Below are 6,745 nucleotides of genomic sequence, written 5' to 3'. Positions count from 1 at the left end.
TCCGGGGCGGGCGGGTGGGGCAGGGAGGCAGCTGGGGAGGGACGGGCAAGCCGGGGGACAGCCCGAGAGCCAGGCCAGCAGACACCCATGCTAGTAGCTCTGGTAGTGTTCACCCCTTGCCACCGAGTGGTCGTGCCTCGCCCTTACTCTCTGTCGAGGAGCCTGAGGCTGGATCTATGCCTGGGGTTGGCAGGTGCAGGGGGAAGAAAACGCAGTTTCTCAGAGGTATATGGAGGTCAACGTCGTAATAAGGGCCAGGCCTGGGAACCAGAGAGGAGGTGGTTGCCTCCTTCCTCCAGTGGCGAGGGCCAGGCTAACTGGCAGCCCCGTGTTAGACCGAGGAGAGGCCTATCTGCAGTGAAGCAGGGGAGAAGCCCGAAGAAGGTTCTGGGAGTGGGGAGGGGGCCTTGGGGCTGGGAGGGGCGCCTGTAACCTTATACCAGTTGGAAACAGGGTAGAGATGAGCTGGAACAGGACCAGTTAATAAAAAAGGCAAAGCATGAGGGACAAAGAGGGGAAGGGGAGACCAGCAGGGGCAGAGAGAGGAGAAAAACGCCCGTCCCCGCCATCTGGGAGCAGAAGGAGGACAGAATTCTCCTGGAGTGTCCCCATTTCTCTGGGCACAGAGATGGAGTGGAGGAAAGCCAGTGCAGTGGGGGCAGGTCTGAGAACCCTGGGCCCTAAAAGCTAGGAGGGAAGGAGGGCCCAGCAAGCCAGTCCTCTCGGGCCCCAGAGGGAACTCCCTACAGAGGGCTTATCCACCTCTCCAGCAAATCCACTGTCAGGGCTCAGGCCTGAATTCCCCACATAACTGCCCCCTCCGGGCCTGCACTTGGGATTTTCCACGACGGGGATCCGGAAGGTCACGGCCCGCTTCCGCCCCCCTTCTCCTCTTGGGTTACAGCTGGGGGATGGGCAGGATGGGGCAGACACCTTCTGCCCTTGAATTTGAGCCTGGGGGAGAACAGGCCATGGGGGGAGCAAGGGAAAAGCAGATCCTGGTCCAAGCCCTGGTGTGGACAGGAGAGAGAGAGAAGCTGGTGAAGACACAGCCTGAAGGCTTGTGTTTAGACATTAGGAGGGGAGGCCCAGGGAAGAAGACCCTGGAGAAGAGGCCGTGGGTGGCTGGTGGCTCAGCAGCGGGGCAGCCTTGCCCTGGACTGGGGCGGCAGGGGTGGGGGGAGTTGGGAGGGTGGTGAGAGGGTCCCTTGGGAAGTAGGAGGCTCTTGCTCCTTGGTTCTGGGCTTGGAATCCCTTGTCTCTGCCCCGCACTCTCTAGGGTGCAAGATGAGATGGGAGGGCAAGCCAGCCCAGAGCCCGCAGGCGCGTGGGCCTCAGGCACCCGGCCCTGAGCTTGCTCCCCCACCCTCACCCCTGCTGGCACTGCCCAGGGCTGCCCAGTCCTTCCAAGGCCCTGGCTCTGGTCCCTGTGGCCAGGCCCATCCCGGAAAGGACTGTGTCCTCCCTTTGCCCGTCCAGCCCGGTGGGGGCTCAGGCCATACCCCGCACCGGGGCTAGCGTGTGGCCCCAGGGCGATGTGGCTTACGCATTTGGGGCTCAGACAAAAGAAAGCCTGGAGAGGACCCCCTGGGTCCCATTCCTCACCCAAACCTCCCTGACCACCCTCTCTGCCTGGGCGACAGGGAGGCCCTGGGAGTCCACCCCCTCTCCTCCAGCGTGGACCTCAGTCTCCAGGACATGGGTAGGGTGTGGACATCTGGCCCCTTGATCTGGGGCGCCTTGGCTGGGCTGCTGCCTGTATAGATAGCCAGCGGTCAGTTGGGATCAAGGCCCCAGAAGTCAGAGGGACAGAGTGGAGAGTAGGGACGACTTGAAAGCAGGAGGTGGAGGGCCGGGGCCTGGCTGGAGAGTGGGTCTGGGAGACGATGGGTGGTCCTAAGTCAGGCGTTTGGTTGGCGCCGGGAGACGTGGGGAGCAGGGGTGTGTATGAGCGTGCGTGCGTGAGTGTGCCTGAGTGTGCGTGTTATGAGCGAGGGGCACGACCGTGTGGGGACCCGAGTGTGGGGAAGGGGAGGTGTGAGGCACCACGAGGAAAATCGGAAGCACGAGCCCAGCGAGACCGCAGAGGCGGCACTGGTTCGCACGTGGAGGGCGCGGGTCCTGGCTGCCGGGTCGTGTGAGCCAGAGTGCTGGGGCAGAGCCCGCGCGGCGTACGTGAGCGTCCCTGGGAGAAAGTGCGTGTGCATGAGGGGGCGGGGAGGACGCTCAGCTGCAGATGGGCCCTCAAGGTCTCCCAGAAACAGTTCTGTTTCCTAAGTGACTAGCCTCCTGGGGCCTCTGGCCCAGACTTGAAGGTTGTTTCAAGATCATGAAAGAGAGTGGAGGAGGGAGGGGGGATGAAGGGACGCTTGGGAGACTCTGTCCCCCCGCACCGTCCTCCTCCACCCCTCACCCCGCTTCTCTGCCCCAGTCCCCACGTGGGGCCCAGCTCCGCAGTCCTCCTAAGGCTGGCCCTCTTAGGGGTCTCCCTTTCTCTCCTTCTTCCATCCCCTGAAAGACCCCCCCATCCTTCTTCAGGACCTGGGCTCTTGTTCTTCCCCACCAGGCTTCCAGGGCCTCATTAGGGACAGAAGGAATTTTCTCTTTCCAAGGGGAGGCATGCCTGGGGGGACAGCATGGATGGGAAACCTGGAAAGGCCTGGAGTGGCCCTGACAAGTGTCCAATAAGGTCCCTTTCACTTTGCTTCCTCTCCAGGCCTCTTTTCCCACTTCCCGCAAGAGGCGGCGACCTTGTGGTAGAAAGGTTGGGCTCAGAGCCACAGAGTGCCTGGCTGCCGCCTGCTGCTGCCTCAGTTTCCCCACTGGACCACAAGGCCAGTGTTGGATTCTCTCTCTGTCTCTCCCTTGATGCCAGATCCTCTGTCTTCTTTCTGGTCTTTCTTTCCAATCTACTCGAAATAGATTCTAAGACCCTCTTTCTTGGCCTCTCCTCGCTTCTGTTGTCTTTAATCTTTCCCCCCAGATGATTTTTTATTATCCTTTTTATTGTTAACGCCGTATGATAAAGAATGCAGAGAATGGAGGAAAGAACACCTAGACTTTTCCTCCATCTCTCTGCCCTGCTGTCTGGGTCTGGAGAGCTCAGCTTGCCCATGCCAACCTTCCTGCCCAAGCACGGTGGTCCCTGTACCCTGTCTTCCGACCATCCTGCCTGCACTCCTTGAAGCCGGTCCTGCTAGGCCCAAGCCGCGGACTGACCCGGGATCAGACGTGCCCCTACTCTGGGCTTGCTCCTTGCTCTGAAGGACAAGGGGCAGAGCTGGAAAATCTGAGCCCCCAGACTCCAGGTTACCTTCTCCCCAGCTCATGGCTCAGCTCAGGTGAATGGGAGAAATCACACGTAGCTGTGTCTGTGTGCTAACTCACCGTCTGGAGACCGGGGTTCAGAGCGGGAGCTGAGGGGGCAGGTGCCCCCATTTTGTTGACCAGTGTGACCCACAAAAAGGAGTGTGACTGCTTTGACTCTTGGCACAGAGGTAGGGAGGGGCTCGGGGCTGGGACCAGGATTACCTTGTTTCTAACCAAGAGCTGCCGTGCGAGGTAGGAAGGGGACAGGGCAGGCCTGCGGGTGAGGCGGCGGAAACCTGACATCGCTTGGCCTGCATGTGATCGGCAAATACCAGAGTAGTCTGTTTCCAGAGATTCTTTGGGCTGGAAAAATATGTTCGGGGTGACGGGGTGCCGGGGGTTAATGGACCTCGCTGAGTTTGGGGGTCAGGGGTCACAGCTGGGCCCTCTAGGGTTCCTGTTTGCCTTTGATTCCATCCGGACTGGGAGGGAGAGGCCCTCCGGCCTCCTGAGGCAGGTTTGCTTTGGCCGGAGATCTGACCCAGCCACTGGCCCAGAGCACCCCACCTCCCTGTTCCCCCTATCGAGAGGCAGCTTGGTGCCCAGCCTCCCCCTTCCTACCTCCTGCTTCCCGTACCAGGCCCCCTCCACTTGGCCCAGGATGCGGCTCTGCGGGTCTTCCTGTCCCCGCTGGCCTGCCAGACGCTGGGCCCGGAGAGGGCGCCCTGCAAACATCTGGCACACGGGGCCCAGCCTTGTTCCCACGTAGGGAGCCCTTCTAGGGGCTTCAGGGAGTTTGGCCTCCTCTGTGCCTTGGTTCCTCTCGAAGTCGGGACGCTTTCACTCTTGAGCTCCTGCTGGGGGCTCTCAGCGCTGCCTGCTGGGGAATGTGAGCACTCCCCGACTCAGCAGCCCTGGGTCGTTTTGGGGGGCACCACGTCATTCTGACGTTCTTCCAGCATTTGCCAAGCACTGGCTGAGCGTGGGCTGCCCCATTCCGTACGGGGGACAGCAGAGACTCTTCCAGTCGAGGCCAACAAGGCTCCCACCCTCACGGTCCTTCTGTCCCAGTCCAGTCCCATGCCACATAGTCACCCTGGTTTTCTCCCACTACCCCGCCCCTTGACCTGGTCTCCTCAAGGCCAGCCCCTAGCCCTTGGGGTCGACTCCCCATTTCCTCCAGCTCCCTTACTTCTTCACCTCCATGTCTGCCAAGCAGGACTGGGTGGGGGCCTGGGCTCTGTCTCCCACCTGGGCATTCCCCCGCCGCAAAGATAGGGGAGCCAAGGCGGGCCATGGGCTGGCCATGCAGGACTGGCTCAGTCATTAGCAGCTGCGAGCCTGAGTGGTCCTCAGACTCCCATCGATAAAGGCGGGGGGCGGGGCGGGCTGGGCAGGGCTCTCACCCCTGCCTGTGTCTACAGGGTCACGCCTGGGCCGCACCCCTGTGGACGCACTGTAACTGGTCAGAGGTGAGGCCCAGGCATTGGTGTCCCCAAAGGATTCCATGGGCAGGCAGGGGTGAGAGCCACAGAGCCAGACTGCCTCCAGGATCTCTATCTAGTTCATGGGAGTGACGGTTACTAAGGTGCCAGATTAGCATTGGGGCAATTTCCACGTGTTACCTGATTGGGTCCTCGTAACAACTCTCTTTCCTAGATAGGGAAACGGAGGCACGAGGATCCTGAGCTGACCCAACCAGGGCAGGGGGACTCAAGCCCAGGCAGGCTGGCTCCAGAAACCGCACATGGAACTTCGGCACTGCGAGGACACAGAGAGAGAGATCATCTCTGGTCTTCCGTCTCCGGGATGGCATCCACAGAAGCCCCGCTGTGCGATGGCGGGGGACGGGCGCCCCGAAGATAAAGGGAAGGAACAGTGCTGCCTCCGAGCATGCGTGCTGAGCCCCGCAGGGCTGGCTCAGGCTGCACCCCACTGGTTTACAGGGTGATGGGAGCTCAGAGAGGGGAGGGGCTTCTCAGTAGGAGGAACTAGGAGGCCTTCCAGAGGAGGCGGCATTCTAGTTGGGCCTTGACACACGGGCAGGATTCGGCTCTGAGCACCAGAGCACAAGCCAGGTAGCGGGAACCACGTGGGCTCAGCCCGGAGCGCCCTGTGGGCAAAGAGGAAACAGGAGAGCCCACCCTGGGAGTGGGTGTGTGAGCCATTTCATGGGGGCCTTTCAAATACCAGTGATTCCTGCCGGGCTCTGGTGGGAACGATCACCCGGGGCGCTTGTTAACCATAGGGAAGGGGAGGCACCTCTGTTGGAAATGCGGGTACAGAGGCATTTCCGCGTTGTGAGCGGGAGCGGAATGCTCTGGGAAGGCTCCCGGGCCTGCAGGTGCATGCCTGGGCGGGGCAGGGGTGTCGCACTGAAAGGGAGAGACAGGTAGGTGGTTCCCGCAACAGTTCAGCCAAGAGGGGGTGAGGGTCCGCAACAAGACGGGCCATCCGACGAGGAGGAAGGGCCTCTGGGAGGCAGACTTTCAGGATTTGGCGATGGATCGTATGTCACGTTGCGGGGCGGGGATGGACGTGGATACAAAGTTAACTAAAATCAGGGTCCAGATTCGAAGGCAACGGTTTGGGAGAGAAATCCTGCGTTCACTCTGGGACGTCTGGCTCGGGAGCTGGTGTCCTCAGCACCAACACCTCATGCCTGAGTGTCACCCCATCACCCTGTCCTGCCAGCTGCCTGGACCTGCACCCTCCTTGCTCCCCCAGACACCAGCTCCTTCTCGGGAGGATGGCCCGTCCTAGCAAGAGGCGCGTGGCAGCGTGGTCGCCGCTCGCTAGGCAGAGCTCTTGCTCCTCCGAGCTCGCTTCCTTAACAGCGTGAACCAGTATCGGTGCCCTTGCTTTTCAAGGGTAAGACGAGCTCCAGAGGCAGGAACAGCGCCCTCCGTGAGGTGATCTGGCCACCCAAGAGGAGACACCTGGCTTCCCTCTCTCACTCCCCAATGTGCTCACACACTTGCTCAATCACTTGGCCAATGTCCATGGAGCTTCCCCTCCTTGCGAGGCACTGTGCCGGGCGCGGGGGCAGAGCCGAGAAGAGCCAGCAGTGGCCTTGGGAAGTTCACAGCCAAGACGGAGAGGCAGATAGAAGCAAGGCCTGGAATGGCGGGGCAGAGCAGGAAATGCCACCCAAGAGCTGGGGACAGGGTGCTGGGAGCCAGGGGAGGGTCACGTCAGCATCAGGACTCTGGGCCCCGCTCTCCCATGGCCCACGCTTTCGCCCCCGCTGGCCCATCTGCTGCTTTGTTTTTGTAATTTTTATTTCTGGATTTGTTTTCTCTTCATTTTCCCAACAGAGAGCCTTTGGAAAAATTCCACCCTCGTCTCAGTTGGACTCGGGAAAAGGGGGAATTGTCCGCGTTCTTCAGCCAGGAGGGCCAAGGGGTGCCAGCTCCTGGGGAGCTCAGGTGTGCAC

The sequence above is a fragment of the Lontra canadensis genome, unplaced genomic scaffold (assembly GCF_010015895.1).
Source record: "Lontra canadensis isolate GAN:19392208 unplaced genomic scaffold, GSC_riverotter_1.0 scaffold168, whole genome shotgun sequence".
In the NCBI taxonomy this organism is placed as follows: Eukaryota; Metazoa; Chordata; class Mammalia; order Carnivora; family Mustelidae; genus Lontra; species Lontra canadensis.
This window is presented reverse-complemented; position numbering follows the sequence as displayed.